Raw genomic sequence first — 18,172 nt, 5'->3', positions numbered from 1 at the left:
GGAGAGGAGCCCACCCAAGATCAAGCTGGGGCTGCATCCCTGGCATTTTTGTTTTGTTTTGTTTCCTTTTTATTCCCCTTTGGCTGCACTACGTGGCATGTGGGATCTTAGTTCCCCGACCAGGGATCGAACCCGCACCCCCTGAAATGGAAGCATAGAGTCTTAACCACCGGACCACCAGGGGAGCCCCACCTCTGAGCTTCTTGTACCCCTGAGACCCTGGGCAAGTCATACGCCCTCTTTAAGTCTCGGTTTCTTCATCTGCAAAGGAGAGGGCCCTCCCAGCACAAAGATCTCTGGATACTGGGGGCTGATGTCAAAGAATAAGGGTTTTAGGCTTTAAGAGAACCAAAGGGCTTTGTCCAGCGTCCCATGGTTGTTAAGCAAAGGAGGCTGGATTGAACCAGATCCTAGCTGCCCCCAGCAGCTCACTGCACCCCCCGGTGAGAAACCATCACTGCGCACAAAAGACCACGGGAAGAACAGGTCAAACCAGAACGGAAGTGCTGAGATGCCTCTGTCGCCAAGCGCTTTTCCTCCGCACCTGCTGCCAAATCGCAGACACTATGGATGACTCGCTCTGCCCTCAAACGGCCACACTTCCAAAAAAAAATGACACAGCATTGACAAAAATAGTTTCTTCTGAACCTAAGCCTTCAAAGTATGTTGGAAAGCAACATCCATCCATCAACAAGTAGGGACTTCTCTGGCAGTCCAGTAGTCAAGACTCCCACCGCAGGGGGCATGGATTCAGTCCCTGGTCGGGGAGCTAAAATCTTGCCTGCTGCCGCCAAAACAAACAGAAGAACACAGTGGGGTGGATAACACAAAACACGGGGGCCTCCATGCAGTGGAATAGTACTCAGTCATAAAAAGGAGTGAAGCTGCTGATTCATCCTGCAGGGTGGATGAACCTCGAAAACTGCTATGGGAGAGAAGACAGACGCTAGAAGCCACACAACGCACGATTCCATCTCTAAGAAATGTCAACGACAGGCCAAGCCGTAGAGACAGAAAGCAGATCAGTGGTTGCCGGGGGCTGGAGGAGGAGGAACGGGGAGTGACTGCTGATGGGGGCTGGATTTCCTTCTGGTGTGGTGGAAATGTTTGGGAACTCGGTAGAGGTGATAGTTGCACAGCACGGAGAATGGACTCAATGCCACCAAATTTTCCCTTTGAAAATGACTAATTTTATGTTACGTGAATTTCCCCTCAGTAAAAATACATAGGTAAAAATTTAAAAAAAACAGAAGCATAAAAAAATCCACCAAGGCAAGTATTTGTCTCTCCAAGGGGCGTGGTGGGGGTGGGGTGGAGAGCACAGGTTTTTCTACCCACCTTGGGAAGGGGTGATGGAGTTGGGGGCCCCCTGCCTGAGGGCCCTGGACACAGTCTGGACCAATCTATCAGCCCTGCGGGGGCCATGCTCTGGCTGGCGGGAGCGCTGGGCTCTTAAAGGGTTTTGTCAGGGCTTTGAAAGGGGGCCAGGTTTTTTTTTTCCCCCGGAGCCGAGCAGTCTTGAGCCTGTTGTTCTCAGCAATCTCAGGGCCGCGTGTTAGCAGGAAACACAGCCAAGTAGGGCTTCCTGCGAGTCGGAGAGAGGAAGCTCCGTAATGTTCTGGAAGGCCGGGTTAAAAATAACCCCGGTATATAAGGACGGCGGAGGGTCCCCTCTCTGCCTCACTCACACGCAGGCCGGCTGGACGCTGGGCCGAGCAGGTGGTTTGGGGCCTAAGGCAGGCCAAATCCTGGTCCCTGGGCCCCTGGGGCTAGGGGAAAACACCAGCCAAGTTCAGAGTCCTGAGGCTGCCCCGCTTCCAGAACTTAGGCAGACTTAGGGCCACCGTGGGTGTTCCTGTTTTAAATCACTTTTCTCCAGCTGAATATGCAAACCCAAGCAGAGAGGAACGCGGGTGGAGCTGTGATTTCGGTCGGCAGTAATGACCAAAGCGCACACAGGCTGGGGCGCTGACAGCCAGAGTTCGAATCCTGTCTCTGCCACCAGCTCTGGATCTCAGTGTTCTCATCTGTAAAATGGAGCAAATAATGGCTCTAAGGAAGCTAAATAATTATTATGAATCCTTCCAAGGTGGCTCAGCGGCAAAGAATCCGCCTGCCAACGCAGGAGACACGGGTTTGATCTCTGAATTGGGAAGATCCCCTAGAGGAGGAAATGGCAACCCATTCCAGTGTTCCTTGCCTGGAGAATCCCATGGACAGAGGAGCCTGGAGGGCCACAGTCCATGGAGTCACAAAGACTGGGACACAACTGAGCATGCACACACCATCATTATTTTCAGGATGTTTACTTCCCTGGGTGTGGCATCCATATATTATTATATATTTAATCCGTGCATCAGTTCTAATTCCATCTCCTCCCCCTCTTCACAGGTGTAGCAAGCAGGGATTAGCATCACCTGTTGTCATGGTAACCCAAGACACCAATGGCCAAGTTGTCTCCGTGAGCTTTCTCCAACCTTGCCTTCCACAAGCCTGCTGATGGACACCTCTTTCCATTTTACACTTGGAGGCCTCACTTGCCTTACTCTAGCCCAGTCCTGACAAAAAGGAACGGATTTGAGCCAGGGACTTTGGACTTCACAGGGCCCAAAGTTCTTTCTGTTCTATGCTTAGAAGTTAAAGTTAGGGAGTTCGAAGGGTGCAGCCAGAAGATGGGTTGACCATCACCTTTACATAGGCAGGTTGTTCGCACAGGCGGGGTGGCCTTTCCAAAAGGACCTCTGATGTCATTGCCATCAGAACAGTGAGAACCACAAGCCCACTACTGCCCGAATTTTGGGACAAAGTCAACACCAAGGTGCGGAGCTTCTCATCCTGGGCTGAGCCACATGGATCAGAAAAATAAAAGAAGACACAAATGATCAATGTCAGGAAGGAGAGAGGGGACCCTGGGGACAAGTCCTACACATATCAAAAGGTTCACCAGGGCATTCTATAAAAAACTTGCTGCTGCTAAGTCGCTTCAGTCGTGTCCGACTCTGTGCGACCCCATAGACGGCAGCCCACCAGGCTCCCCCGTCCCTGGGATCCTCCAGGCAAGAACACTGGAGTGGGTTGCCATTTCCTTCTCCAATGCATCAAAGTGAAAAGTGAAAGTGAAGTCGCTCAGTCGTGTCCGACCCTCAGCGACCCCATGGACTACAGCCTTCCAGGCTCCTCCGTTCAAAAACAACTTGATTCCAATCAATTCAATGGCTCAGATGACACGGACAAATTCCTTGAAAGACTCAAATTCCCCCAACTTACTCAAGAAGAAGCAGATCACCAGGGGACCACCCTGGTGGTCCAGTGGCTAAGACTCCACACTCCCGATGCAGGGGGCCCTGGGTTCAATCCCTGGTCTGGGAACCAGATACCACATGCCACAGCTAAGAATTCACATGTGGCAACTGAAGATCTGGGGTGTTGCCACCAAGATCTAACTCAGCCAAATAAACAAATATTCTTAAAAAGAAGACAGAGATCGCCAGGATAGCCCTGTATCTATGGAAGAAACCGATGGGCTGGTGGAGAACTTTCCCGCGTAGCAAGCCAGGTCTGAACAGCGTCACTGGTAAATTTCCCCAAGCATTTGGGAAAGAAAGAATGCCAGTGCTACAGAGCCGCTTTCATAACACTGGAGAAGGAAGCCTTCCCAACTTACTCTAAATGGGGGAAGGGGGCTGCCTTGGGGTGCCCCGGGAGCTTCTCTCTGTGCCAGCATTCAGTAGAGCCCTGGGGCTCCCCCCACACCCCCAAAGAGATCCTGTTCCCTTCCAGGGGATGTTTTCTTCTGCCGTTAGGGCAGATCCCTGCCGGGGCTCAGGGAAATGAAAGAAGCGTTTGCTCTCCAGAAATCCGATCCAGACACGCCGGTTCCCCTGAAGGCGCCTTTGTACTCTGAGTGCTGCCACAGTGAATGCCGTCACTGGCTGTGGCCTGCACGTCGTGGCTGGCTGGGCTGAGGCCCCTTTCAGAAGTCACCGTGGTCCTCCACTAGCTATTTTTAACTGGACTTGTGGGCCAGGGGGATGCAGGAGTGGGGACAGAGGACATCCGTGAGGCTGGGGGATGTTGGGGGCTCCACCAGAGCTGCACCCACGGGTGCGGGTGATGATGAAAGGAGGGCACTCCCTCCACCTCTCAGCTTCTTTCTGCATCTGTCAGATGAAGGTTTGAATCCCATCAGGGGCTTCAATTCAAAGTAGCTCAAAGGCTGAATTCTATCAGCCAATCTCAGGGTCCCTCTCTCACTTTCTCTGTCTCTCCCCATCTCTCTGCAGTCCCCTCTCTGTCTCTTTCTCTCTGCCTTTAACTCCCCTTTGCATGGGACGCTGTGCCTTTCTGTTCAGCTCTGCCTGAGCAGGGAACCTCTCTCTCTTGCAAGAACAAGATGACCCCATCTGCTACCTTGTTTTCTTGAAAGTATTATCCATCGTTCAATCCATCAGTCAATGGATTATCCTAAATCTCCCACCCAGAGCACCCTGTGTGTGCTTGCCCCCCAGCCCCCAGTTCTCAGCAGGGTGGACTGACTTTGGTCCTGTTTAAACATTTCAGAATAGCCGGTGTCCTCTCCGCGATGCTCATTTCTCAAACAGATAACTAGATGTCCAAGCCCCTCGGGGGAGGGGTTTCAAGGCTCGATCGAGATGCCCTGGGGTGTGGTGAACTCTCTAGGGATTGGGTTCAACGCCACACCAGCCCATGCATAGCATCACCTTCTGCTAATGCTGACCCTCGGGGGGAGGGGCAGGTTCAGGGGGGAAATTGAGGCTCAGAGGGGTGAAGTCCTTCCCCTAGCCCAACAAAGCCAGCTACTTGGTTCCAGGAACCCAGCTCTTAACCAAAGCATCTCCTGATTATGGGGATTCTGGCCTTTTTCTGATCCTCCGTCAGCCCCTGTATGCTGGGCCTGCCAGGGGCTGTCAGAGGAGAAGCCCTTGGCTCTCCCCGCTACAATGTCCTGCGATGGCTTTCCTGGGCCCACCCCCAGTGTGACTTGAGCACCTTTGGCCTGCAAATGGTATTTCCCTGGAAGGACCTGCTGGGCTTGAGGTCCCACAGGCAATCCCAGCTGCTCACGCTGAGTCCCTGGGCGAGTTCCCTGACCTCAAGGGCCTCAGTCGCCACTTCTGTAAGGGGGCAGCACACCGGTGGTCCTGCCTCCCAGCATTCAGTGGAGCCTGACATCTATAAACGGCACGGGTCCTGACAGCAAGTAACCAACCAAAGTGGGCGCGTGCCTGCATGCACGCTCTGTCACTGTCGTGTCCGGCTCTTTGCAACCCTATGGACGGTAGCCCGCCAGGCTCCTCTGCCCATGGGATTTCCCAGGCAAGAATACTGCTGTGGGTTGCCACGTCCTCCTCCAGGGGATCTTCCTGACCTGGGGACTTGAACCTGCGTCTCCTGCATTGTGGGTGGTTTCTTTACCCACTGAGCCACCTGGGAAGCCCACCAAAGAGGGTCCCTGCTCACAACTTTTCCAGGAATCTGGCCACAGGCCTGATGATAGCCCAAGTTTCCTCTTAGCCAGCCCCTCCCTAATATTTTTTAAAAGTTGTGGTCAAATAAACAATATAAAATTTACCATTTTAACCATTTTCAAGTTTGTGTTTCAGTGGCATTTACTACATTTATAGTGTTGGGCAATCAGCGCCTTTATCTAGTTCCTAAACATTTCCTTCACCCCCAAAAGGACAGCCCATCTCATTAGCAATCACTCCCCACGTCCCCTCCCCCAGCCCCTGGCAACCACCAAATCTACTTCCTGTCTCTGTGGATTTGCCTATTCTGGATCTTTCATATAAATGGAATCACATATAAACTTTTGTGTTTGGGCTTCCTTCACGCGGCATGGTGTTTTTGAGGTTTATCCACATCATAGCATGAATCAGCGCTCCATTCCTTTGTATTATTCCTTTGTAATTGTATGGATGATCACATTGTGTTTATCCATTCATCCACTGATGGACATTGGGCTTGTTTCTACCTTTTCCCTTTTTCTTTTGGCCACAACTCACAGCCAGCAGGATCTTAGTTCCCCAAACAGGGATTGAACCGAGCCCCCCGCAGTGGAAGCTTGAAGCCCTGACCACTGGACCGCCAGGAAATTCCTTTGTTTCTACATTCTGGCGATTGGGACCAGTGATACTGTGGACATGTGTGTGCAAAAACTCGTGAAAACACTTGTTTTCAGTTTGGTGCGGGTGGGATGGGGTAGATCCCCAGGAGTGGAGTAGCTGTGTCATGTTGCAATGCTACATTTAATTATTTGAGGAGCTCTGCTCTGGCAGGATTAAACCTGAATTCTGCATGCCTGTGTGGACACGCCTGCAGCCGCCCACCAGAAAGACCTCCACTCCGCACCAGCATCCCGCAGCCCTCAGCCTCCTCATCTGTTCACTGGCTGTGGTGATGACGTAAGGAGATGACACTGCTGGCCTGGCACCCACTACCACCTCAAGCTAGGATGCGTGCTCCCCCACCACCTCCCGACAAAACACAGGACACCCAGTTACATCCGAATTTCGATAAACACTGGGTGACTTTTCAGTATATCTCATTCCATGCAAAATTTAAGATATACTTACATTTTAAAATCTTTGTTTAGGACTTCCCTAGCGGACCAGCAGTTAAGACTCCACGCTTCCAATGCAGGGGGTGAGGGTTCAATCTCTGGTCAGGGAACCAAGATCCCACATGCCGTGTGGTGATGAGGTGGAGGGAGAGGAAATGGTTGTTTATCTGAAGTCCCAGTTTAATTGGGTATCCTGCCTTTTATTTTCTCAATCTGGTGACTGGATTTTGTTACAGCTTGTTTCCTTTTTTAAAAAGTTTATTTTTTTTAATTGGAGGATAATTGCTTCCCAATATTGTGTTGTTTTTTTGCTATACTTCAACATGAACCAAGCATAGGTATAGGTATGTCCCCTCCCTCTTGAACCTCCTCATAATCAGGCAGAAATCACGCAAAAATCATGGACATCATAGCCAGACAGAAATCAAAGGCAGTTCTGGGTATTTGGGGCCCCAAATATCTGATCCACCTGGCTCATCTCAACAAAACCCAGCTGGGGCCCAAGCTGCCAAGATGGCTCTGACCCTCTAGTGGTTCCTCGAGAAAGGTCTGGTGACAACTTGTTAAAACCCTGGGAAATTGTTGAAGGTCTACTTCAGTCAGATGACCAACGATCTAAATTTGTCCTCAAACCCCAGGCTGTCGGAAGGCCAGTGAGCAAAGGGGTGAGCATTCAGGGTAGCCCCTTGGAAAGACACCTCACTGGGCCTGCCTCCGGGGGCGCCGAGGTCTGATTCATGCTTCCTTGTATTCAAACAGAGCCCCTCAGGACCGGAAGCATCTCTGTGAGGGGCAGAGCAACCTGAACCAGCGACACTTCTCCCCGATTTTTCCCAGAACTGGCCTGAGGCCTGGGAGATGCCGGACGGTGTCACTTAAGGGAATCTCTGTGGTCACTGTCCACCCAGGGAACTTGGACTTAAATGAAGGCCACCTTTTCCAGGGCCAGCTGATACATCACGGACAGGAAGTCCAGAGCCCTGGTACTTTTAGGAGTTCACAGAAATGTTGTAATTTCTTTTTTTTAAGATTTTTTTTTTTAACGTGGGCCATTTTTTTAAAAAAGTCTTTATTGAATTTGTCACAACACTGCTTCTGCGTTATGGTTCAGTTTTTTGGCCTCAGGGGATGTGGGATCTTAGCTTCCCGACCAGGGATCAAACCCACACCCCCTGCATTGGAAGGATAAGTCCTAACTACTGGGACTGCCAGGGAAGTCCCTTGATATCTTTTCAAATCAGAAGAAAAAAAAAATTTAGGGCAGAGGAAAAGAAAAGTTTTATTTTTTCTTACTTCAGAGGGTGAAAATGAAATTTTTAGGTTCTAAAACCTAAAAAAAATTTTAAATGGAGGAAGTATGTCCCATTTCATGTGAAATTTGGTATATATTTATGCTAAAAATGTGCTGTTTGAATCTCCATTTAACTGGGTACCTCACGTTTTATCTGATGAGGTTAAATTCTGTGATGTTAAATCTGACGACCCAGTCATTTGGTAACACTTAGACCTCTTGGCCAGGCAGAAAACTAATGAAAAAGGAAATGTGCCTCAGACCCCGTGAAGACATTTTTTTTTTCTTTTTCATAAAAATAAACAGGTAACTTTCTTTTAAAAAAAATATTTATCTGGCTGCGTTGGGTCTTAGTTGCAGCACACGGGATCTATAGTTGGGGCATGCAGGATCTAGTTCCCTGACCAGGGATTGAATCCAGGCCTCCTGCATTGGGAATGTGGACTCTTAGTCATTGGACCACCAGGAAGTCCCTCCCAGAGGTCATATTTCAACCCTGAGCTTTACTCACAAAGATCAAGGTGGCCTTGTTACAAGTTTGCACTACAAAGGCAGGAAAAAGCCTCCTCCAGCGGACATGTCAGTATCTGGTGGAGTGTGGGGAGGGACTCCAGACCACATATCTAGCAAGTATCAGGAGATAAACCCATTTCTCAGATAACAAAACTGAGGACTGGAGAAGAGAAGCAACTTGACTCAAGCTCTAGGCCATGGTTCTCTAAAAAATCTCTTTGGAGGAGCGGTTTTGTATTTTTTTTTTTTAAATATTATTTAGCTGCCCCAAGTCTTAGTTTCAGCTCATGGGATCTTTAGTTGTGGCTTGTGGGATTTAGTTCCCTGACCAGGGGTCGAACCCAAGCTCCCCGCATTGAGAGGGGAAGTCACTGGTTTTGTGTCTTTTTGATGTCCTGGGGCCCTGTGTGATGAAAGCTGGAATTATTCATGGTAGACATATGCCAGCAACTTACCTTCAGTTTCAGGGGGTCCATGGAGGCTAGGTTCATACAGGGAAACAAGCCTGGGTCAGGATCAGAGACTTCACACTCGGACAGTGGAACTCCTGGCTAGCCAAGGATTAGCAGTACCTCTGATTCCTTCCCCCACCCCCAGAAAAACTAATGGCTCTCTGAATCCTGAGGCCCAGTGGGGGCTCCACATAGGCTCTGGCACATTGTAGGTCTTCAATATTAGTAGGTCCCTCAATCCTCAAACACACATACACACACACAACCCTGGGCTGGCCATTTTAAACTCAAGCCTTCATATCTACTCTTGGGAGAAAGAAAAGGAAAACTCCTACTACACATATTTAAAAAAAACTGCCCTTGCGGTGGAAAAGTTTTTACATCTGAAGAAAACCCTGATTGTTAGACTCAGGTCTGCAATAAACCGTGGCTATTTTTAAGCGCCTGGGGACATGTGCTCACAACCCCGGGAAAAGCAGCAGCCGTTCGCCCTCCTCAGCACGTCCGGAGTGGCCCGAGTGATGTGGTGTGGAGGGTGAGGGGCACGGGCTGTCAGCCTGCCAAGAGCACAAGGGCCTCCTAGAGTATTCCGGAACATTCTTCCCCAGGTCGTTAGAAATCCTGCAATCGGGGCCGTGCCTCCAAGTTCCAGTTCTGCCAGCAGTTGTTTTCCATTTCATTTTTCCTCTTTTTTTTTTTTTCCTTTTTCGATTTCTCAAATCACATTTGTTTTTCCACAATCGAAAGCACTCACACACATTTTGGCCGGGCCTCCAGACACGCTGTTCTAACCAAGACGTGTAAACAACCCCTTCCCCATCCCCCCTCCTGCAGCTGGGTATTTGGGTGACACTGGAAAATCTGGAGGGAAAGAAAAAAAAAAAGGTGCTGGGAGGAGGGGGTGCGAGTTTTCCAAAAATCAGCTCAGGGCTTACGTAACACAGAGTTTATGCAAGCGGCCCCTGGACACACACCCGAGGCTGCGAACCAGCGAACGAGCGCGGGGCGGAGGGCTCCGCTGGCAGCAGGCGGACGCGGAGAAGGGAAAGTGACGCCTTGGCTGGGATCTCTGACTCCTCCACCGGAGTGATAAGGGGAATGTGGATGCGGCTGGGAGGCCAAGCACATATTTGAAATATGTTGGCAAGCCCCACCGCTTGTAAACCGTCACAAATCTTCCGAGGAAAGTAAAGGAATCTTCCTCTAAGAACCACCGGCAGCTGGGATCCAGCGCTCATCTGCGGGTCGCCCACAGTGAGCCGGGATTTTTAAGTCACTTTCTATCAACGTCTCCCTTTAAATATATATATTTGGCTGTGCTAGGTCTTAGTTTCGACATTCGGAATCTTTAGTTTCAGCATGTGAACTCTTAGCTGGGATCCAGTTCCCTGACCAGGGATCCAACCGGGGCCCCTTACACTGACGCTGTGGAGTCTTAGCCGCTGGAGCACAAAGCCCACTAGCAGCGTCTCCGTACTGCTCATAGTGCCCTTGGGAGTTCCCAACGCCTTTCCCATTTTACAGAAAAGGAAGGCCGAGGCACAGAGAGGGGAGGCGACTTAGCCCAGCAAAGTCACACTTGGCTGAATCCGAAGCCACAGTCAATGTTTTTCAATATTTTCCTGAAAGGCCACTTCCGTGGGCATAGAAGCTGGTGATTGTCAGAATAAGCACCTGTGTGTGTGTGTGTGTGTGTGTGTGTGTTAGTTGCTCAGTCATCTCTGACTCTGTGACCCCGTGGACTGTAGCCCACCCGGCTCTTCTGTCCATGGGACTCTTCAGGCAAGAACACTGGAGCGGGTTGTCATTTCCTCTTCCAGGGGCTCTTCCTGACCCAGAGATCAAGCCTGAGTCTCCTGCCTTGCAGGCAGATTCTTTACTGTCTGAGCCACCAGGGAAGGCCATCAGGACCTGAGTGGGCATAATAAATGTTCTCCGGCTCAGATGTAGTGGGAATGTCTCATTTCACAAAATTCAACCCGAGCATTATTCCCTTACCTGCTACATGCCCCCTCATCAGCCAGTCTAGGGGGTACTCTCAAATCTTGTCCACGGTTCGTGTTCCGGATTTTCTTTTTGCAGACTCTGCAGGCCATGCTCCTTAAGTAGCTGCAGTCTCCCCTCGGGGTGGTTGTTCTGTTTTCACGAGCAATAAATTGGTCCAGCCACTTTGGAAAAGTGTTTGTCAGTATCTCCTAAAGTTACAATCCTGTAATCCTGCTCCTAGATGTGTACCCCTAAAGGAATAAATCTGTATGTTTGCACTAAAGAAATATAGCCACAGTATTCACAGTGAAGAAAGAAGGAAGGGAGGGAGAGAGAGAGGGAGGAAGAAAGAAAGAGAGGAAGGAAGGGAAGAAAGAACCCAAATGTCATCAATGAATGAACTATAGTATATTCATTTAATGCAAGGAGAGAAAACCAGTCAGTCCTTAAGGAAATCAACCCTGAATATTCACTGGAAAGACTGGTGCTGAAGCTGAAGCTCCAATACTTTGGCGCCCTGATGCAAAGCTCTGACTCATTGGAAAAACCCTAATGCTGGGAAAGGTTGAGGGGAAAAAGATCAGGGGGCACCAGAGGGTGAAATTGTTTAGCATCACAGACCCAACGGACATGAATTTGAGCAAACTCGGAGACAGTGAAGGACAGAGGAGCTGGAGTGCTGCAGTCCAGGGCTTGCAAAGAATGGGACATAACTTAGTGACCGAATAATAACAATACACCAATGGCAGGGTAGGCTGAGGTGGAGGAGTTCTACTACATACAGAACGTGGGAACCCCTGAGCACCAAATTGAGCAAAGGGACCAGACATGACAGAGGGCATAATGGTGATTCCACAGTGAATTCCATCAGTGAAATCAACAGCTGGCAAAACTCATCTCCTGGGATAGAGGGCAGAAGCACGGTTTCCTCAATGGCAGACGGAACCTTGGGGACACTGGATGTTCCCATGTTTTGATCTGGGTGATGGTCACATCAGTGCAATCCACTAAGCGTACCCTCCAGGTTAGAGCCCTAAGCTGTGTGCAAGTTTTTTCCTCCTTTGAAAAAAATTGGGCAGGTATTTATTGAGCACCTAGTGTATTCACTAAGGGGCAGCAATGACTTAGGCTTCAGCAGAACCTTCCACACCTGGATCGGAGCTGGTGCTCAGAGTCCCACCAGCCCCAGGACCCAGGGAACCCTGCTCTAATGGTGCTAACTCTGGCGGGATTTCCCAGAGGAAGGATAAGGCTTCGTCTTACAGGCCATGGAAGGGTGGTGGTGAAAGGATCTGGGCTCACAGGGGCCACCTCCCTGCCCACGAGGAGCTGTCACTGATGATGGTGGCCACTGTAGGTGACTGCTCTCCATGCACCACGTGCTTTATAGCCATGGACTCACGATCCACCCCTCCCCCACCCCAAGCCCCACATGGAAGCAGCCTCAGTGACATGCCCAAGGACCCCAAACTGAACCCAAATGTGAAACAGGAATCCCTGAAGGAGCTGATGATCCACGTGGAACCCCTTAGGCAGCCCCCTCAAACCTGCCGGTGTCCCCACTGCCCAGCGGTTTCCCTGGTGACTCAACCAGGTGTGTCCGGGAGCCACACGCATGCACACACGCAGCCTCCCCTGACGGTCACCACCTTTGGTACACAGCCTCCAGGTGCCTGGGACACCATGAGTCATGGGGACTCAGCCCTCTGATTGTCTGCAAAAGGTCCTTCATCGCAACAAATCAATAACCTCGGTAAGAGGTCTGGCCATCAGCCAGTCAGTCCTTTGAAAACCTTTCCGAGGGGTTCTCTTGGACCCGATAGGGACAAAAACCAATGGCCAGTCACTTCCAAAAGGTCTCAAAAGTGAGCAGATGCTTCCTCTGTGCATGGGGACAGGGGACTTGCAACTTGAATGCGGTCCCTCCATTCCTGCCTGCAGGGTCTTGTCATCCAGGGCATTGACACTCAGCCCAGAGGACAAAGGACTATCATTATCTCAATGCACGTGGTCTTTATTTGGAAGGATGGGGCACTGTGTTTCTGATGAGGAACTCCCCACTCCCAATTCCACCCCCCAGCCTCCAGAGCAATCCTTTCTAACTGCCCATGGGCAATGGGAGGTGGTGGGGCTCATGGTAGGAGGGACTCAGGTTCCTAAGATTCCTGTCTGGTGTAATACCTTACTTATGGGTGGGACCAGTGAATAGTTGGGACATTGCTCCCTTCATTAGGTTACATTATAGGGCCAAAGTGAAGGGATTTTTGCAGATGCAGTTAAGGTTCCAAATCATTTGATTTCTGAGTCTGTGTAAAGGAGGGTGGGCCTGGCCTAATCAGGTAATTTTAGGTTATGTCTTTGTTTTTTTAACAACAGTTTTCTTAATCAAAAAAATTTTTTAACTAAGTTGGATAGTAGAAGCAACCCAGGTGTCATCAATGGATAAATGGATAAACAAAATATGGTATATCTGTACAACACACTATTAACCATAAAAGAAATGAAATTCTGACCCATATGACATGAATGTACCTTGAGAATATGACTGTGCGTGAAACAAGCCAGGCGCAAAAGGACAAATGCAGTATGATTCCACTTACCTGAGGTCCCTAGGGTAGACAGATTCATAGACAGAATGTAGAATGGTAGTTCCAAGGGCTGGGGGAGGAGATATTGGGGAGTTAGTGTTTAATAAAGGCAGAGTTTCAGTTGGGGGAAATGAAAAGTTCTGGACATAAACAGTGGTGATGGTTGCACAATAATGTAAATGTACTTAATGCCACTGAGCTGTACATTTAAAAGGGGTTATACCCAATATTCTTTAATAACCTATAAGGGAAAAGAATATGAAAAGGAATATATATATATATATATATATATACATATGGACAGAGGAGACTGGTGGACTATGGCCCAGAGGGCCGCAAAGAGTTGGACATGACTGAAGAGAGTTAGCACACACATATGTGTGTGTGTGTGTGTGTGTACATATATATTTGAATAACGTTTCTGTATACCTAAAACTAACACAACACTGTAAATCAACTACACTTCAAATTTTAAAAATTAAACAAAGCATAAAAGGGGGGCTAATGTTATGTATACTTTATTTTACACAATTTTACAAAAACAATGTTGGACAATCCAAATTAAATTAAGTATTTGAAGGACAATTCTTTTAGAGAAGAAGGTCTAGCAGCCAGAAGTTGGAGGCAGCAGAGAACTGCGATGCCACGAGCCTCGAGGAAGCCTGTGGCCAGGTTGTAAGGAGGAAGAACAAGCAGCCTACAGGAGCCGAGGGGCTCAGTCCTACACCCACAAGGAACTGGATTCCGCCCGCACCCAGGGAGGAGGACCCCAAGTCTCAGGTGAGGCTCCCCCACCTGGACCTTTGCTGGCAAAGTGATGGCTCTGCTTTTTTACACCTTGACTGCAGCTTTGTGGGATCCTGTGTAGAGGACCATCTATGTCATGCTGGGCTCCTGACCTGTAAATTGGGAGATAATACAGACTGTCTCCATCAGCACAGGCTGCTGTTAGCAGAATACCATAGACTTGGTGGCTTGTAAACAGTAGATTTAAAAAAAAAATTTTTTTTTTTAATTTGTTTGTCCGAGCCAGGTCTTAGCCGAAGCATCTGGGATCTTTAGTTGCAGCATGCAGGATCTTTAGTTGAAGGCGGCATGCGGGCTCTTAGCTGAAGCACACAGGATCTAGTTCCCTGCAGGGATTAAACCCTGGCCTCCAGCACTAGCACTGCAGAGTCTTAACCACTGGAGCACCAGGGAAGTCCCTAAACAACAGATTTTCACCTCTCACAGTTCTGAAGGCTAGTAGTCTGAGATCAAAGTTCCAGCATGGTCAGGTTCTGACACAAGCCTGATTCCCAGCTGCAGACAATATATATTGATATAAACACTGATACAGTATATATGGTATCCTCACAGAGACGGATTTTATCTTCTTGGGCTCCCAAAGCACTGCGAACAATGACTGCAGCTGCAAAATTAAAAGACACTTGCTCCTTGGAAGAAAAGCTATGACAAACCTAGACAGCATTAAAGAACAGAAACATCACTTTGCAAACAAAGGTCCAGATAGTGAAAGCTATGGTTTTCCCGGTGGTCATGTACAGATGTGAGAGCTGGACGATAAAGAAGGCTGAGTGTCGAAGAATTGATGCTTTCGAATTGTGTTGGAGAAGACTCTTGAGAGTCCCTTGGACAGCAAGGAGATCAAACCAGTCAATCCTCAAGGAAATCAACCCTGAATACACATTGGAAGGACTGATGCTGAAGGTGAAGCTCAAATACTTTGGCCACCTGATGCGATGAGCCGACTCATTTGAAAAGACCCTGATCCTGGGAAAGATTGAAGGCAGGAGAAGGGGACGACAGAGGATGAGACGGTTGGATGGCATCACTGACTTAATGGACATGAGTTTGAGCAAGCTCTGGGAGACAGTAAACGACAGGGAATCCTGGCGTGCTGCAGTCCATGGGGTCACAAAGATTTGGACGTGACCTAGCAACTGAACAACACATGGCAGAAGGGGTGAGCAAGCTCTCTGGGGTCTCTTGTATAAGGGTGCTAATCCCATTCATGACAACTCCACCCTCATGACTTAATCACCTCCCAAAGGCCCCACCTCCCAATCCCATCACATTGTGGGTTAGGAGATCAACATGTGAATTTTAAGGGGACATAAACATTCAGTCCATAAAAAAATAAGTTCTGTTTTCACTCACTAAAAAAAAAAGGAGAAAATCTTTTGGGAGACAGCTGGGTCAATGCATCCCCCAGGACACAGCCCAGATAGATGCTCACCCTGGGTGATTGGGGAAAAGAGGCAAAGGGACAGGGTTTGGGAAGCCAGCCAGGCTGGTCCAGCCTCCAGGATGAGCAGTGCTGGGGGGACACCCAAGGCAGCAGGGGTAAGGGAGGGGCAGGCAGGGTGTCCTGGGGAGGGCAGTGTAGCCCTCAGCAGAAAACAGAGCCACCACAGCCTCCCGCAGGAGGGACCCCAAAGAACCAATTCCCTAGTCACTTTCCTTCTGCCCTCTGGGCCAAACTCAACAAGGAGCCTTTGATGTTTTAAAGGCCAGCCTCCCAGCCCAGGGCAGGATGAAAAAACAGGGTGGAACCAGCAGAGGAGATGACTGGCCCCAGAGCAGACCCCCACCTCCGACCCCAACCCTTGGCCTCATCTCTCACACTCCTCTCAGGTACTGGACAACCCAACCAGACAGAAAACCTAGAACACCATTCCTGATCATGCCAGCTCATGAGTCGGAGTGATGTACACACTGATCCTTCTTAGCTTAAGAGTTGGCAAAGTTTTTCTATAAAGAGCCTGACATAAACATTTTTACCTTTCTCAGTCATACATTCTCTCGAAATGATTCAATTCTGCTGTTATAGTGAAAAGCAGACATAGGCAACATGTAAATGAGTGAGCATGGCTGTGTTCCAATAAAACTTTATTTGCAGGCTTCCCTGGTGGTCCAGTGGCTAAGAATCCACCTGCCAATGCAGGGGACATGGGTTTGATCCCTGGTACGGGAAGTTTCCACATGCCCTGGGGCACCCAAGCCTGTGCGCCGTAACTACTGAGCCTGTGCTCTAGAGCCTGGGAGCCGCAACTACTGAAGTCCTTTCCCCCTAGAGCCTGTGCTCTGCCACAAGAGGAGCCGCCGCAAATGAGAAGCCCAGGCATCATAACTTAAGGGTAGCCCCTGCTTGCTGCAGCTAGAGAAAGCCTGCTCGCAGGAACAAAGACCCTAGTGCAAGCAAAAATAAACAAAAATTTATTTGTAAAAACAGGCAGCTGACCCATGGGCCATAGCGCAAGACCCTTGTAAAAGTGAAAGTGTTAGTTGCTCAGTCCTGACTCTGCAGACCCCATGGACTATAGCCTGGGAGGATGCATGGGATTCTCCAAGCAAGAATACTGGAATGGGTTGCCATGCCCTTCTCCAGGGGATCTTCCCAACTCAGGGATCGAATCCTGGTCCCTCTGCTCTGCAGATGGATTCTTTACTGTCTGAGCCACAAGTGAAGCTCTGTCTGATCCATTTCTCCCAGGAAGTCTTCCTGGGTGCCCCTCCTAGCCTGGTCAAGAGACATATGCTCCCACTGTTCCAAGAGTCCCCATAAATTCTTCCAGGCCCCAGGGACCACTCCCCCTCCCCCCACCCCCATAATACTTGGGACAGAGTCTACACAGAGCAGATGCTTTAAAGTGGATGCAAATCAAATTCACTAGGTTGCCTCCTGCTCCCCACCAAAAAAAAAAAAAACACAAAAAAATAAAACAGGAAAATAACAAGTGTTAGTGTGGAGAAATTGGAACCTTTGTGCACCACTGGCGGGAACGTAAAATGCTGTAGCCGCCATGGAAATCACTTTGCCGGTTCCTTGAAAGGTTAAACATAGAATTATCACATGACCCAGCAACTCTACTCCTAAGTGTAGACCCCCCAAAATTGAAAACAGGTGTTCAAACAAATATTCGTACACACATGTTTGGAACAGCACTACTCACAATAGCCAAGAAATACGTATATATCCATCAATTGATGAAGAGATTTAAAAACTGTGGTTCATCTACACAATGGAATATTATCCTGCCTTAAAAAGGAATGAAACCCTGATTCCTGTGCTAATGTAGGTGGACCTTGAAAACAAACGGAGTGAAATAAATCAGCCGGCACCTTGATCTTTAACTTGCAACCTTCAGAACTTTGAGAAACGAAGTCCTGCTGTTTCTAAGTCACCCGGCCTATGGTAGTTTGTTATAGCAGGACTAAAACAGGTTAATTTTTGTTGTTGTTTAGTCATTAAGTCGTGTCTGACTCTGCAACCCCATGAACTGTAGCCTCCCAGGCTCCTCTGTCCATGGGATTTCCCAGGCAAGAATACTGGAGTGGATTGCCATTTCCTCCTCCAGGGGATCTTCACAGACCAGGGATCAAACCCGAGTCTCCTGAATTGGCAGGCAGCTTCTTTACCTCTAAGCCACCAGGGAAGCCCAGGTTAATTCTATGTAATAGGAATTTCATCTCACTTTTTCTTTTAAGTTAAAGACAAAAATGAATACACAGAACCAGAAGGCACGTGTCTGAAGTTCTGCTCCCCTGCCCCTTTTTCCATCCCCAGGAGTCTCGGCCCAGCACCACCCTCCACAGCTGACTCAGCCTGCCTCCTGCAAACAGCCCGGGGCTCCCCAGGAGGGTGCAAAGCCATCGTGGGTCCCACATCCCTTCACACCCTGGGTGCCGCGAGCAAGCACAGGGCCGAGCCTAATGGCCATGGCTTGAGCCAATATTTTCTCAGAAGGGTGCCGTC

The 18,172-nt window shown here is 49.2% G+C and overlaps 1 long non-coding RNA gene across 1 annotated transcript; it reads right to left on the bottom strand.

The window, feature by feature from the left end:
* Positions 1–686: 686 nt before the first annotated feature.
* On the bottom strand, positions 687–16,470 carry LOC133250462 (uncharacterized). Its single transcript, XR_009737334.1, has 3 exons — positions 13,426–16,470; positions 9,775–10,975; positions 687–2,027 (listed from the first exon to the last, which is right to left on the bottom strand). It is a non-coding gene; the product is annotated as an uncharacterized LOC133250462 (long non-coding RNA).
* Positions 16,471–18,172: the final 1,702 nt, after the last annotated feature.

This window comes from Bos javanicus, chromosome 7 (genome assembly GCF_032452875.1).
Source record: "Bos javanicus breed banteng chromosome 7, ARS-OSU_banteng_1.0, whole genome shotgun sequence".
Classification (NCBI taxonomy): domain Eukaryota; kingdom Metazoa; phylum Chordata; class Mammalia; order Artiodactyla; family Bovidae; genus Bos; species Bos javanicus.
This window is presented reverse-complemented; position numbering and strand designations above follow the sequence as displayed.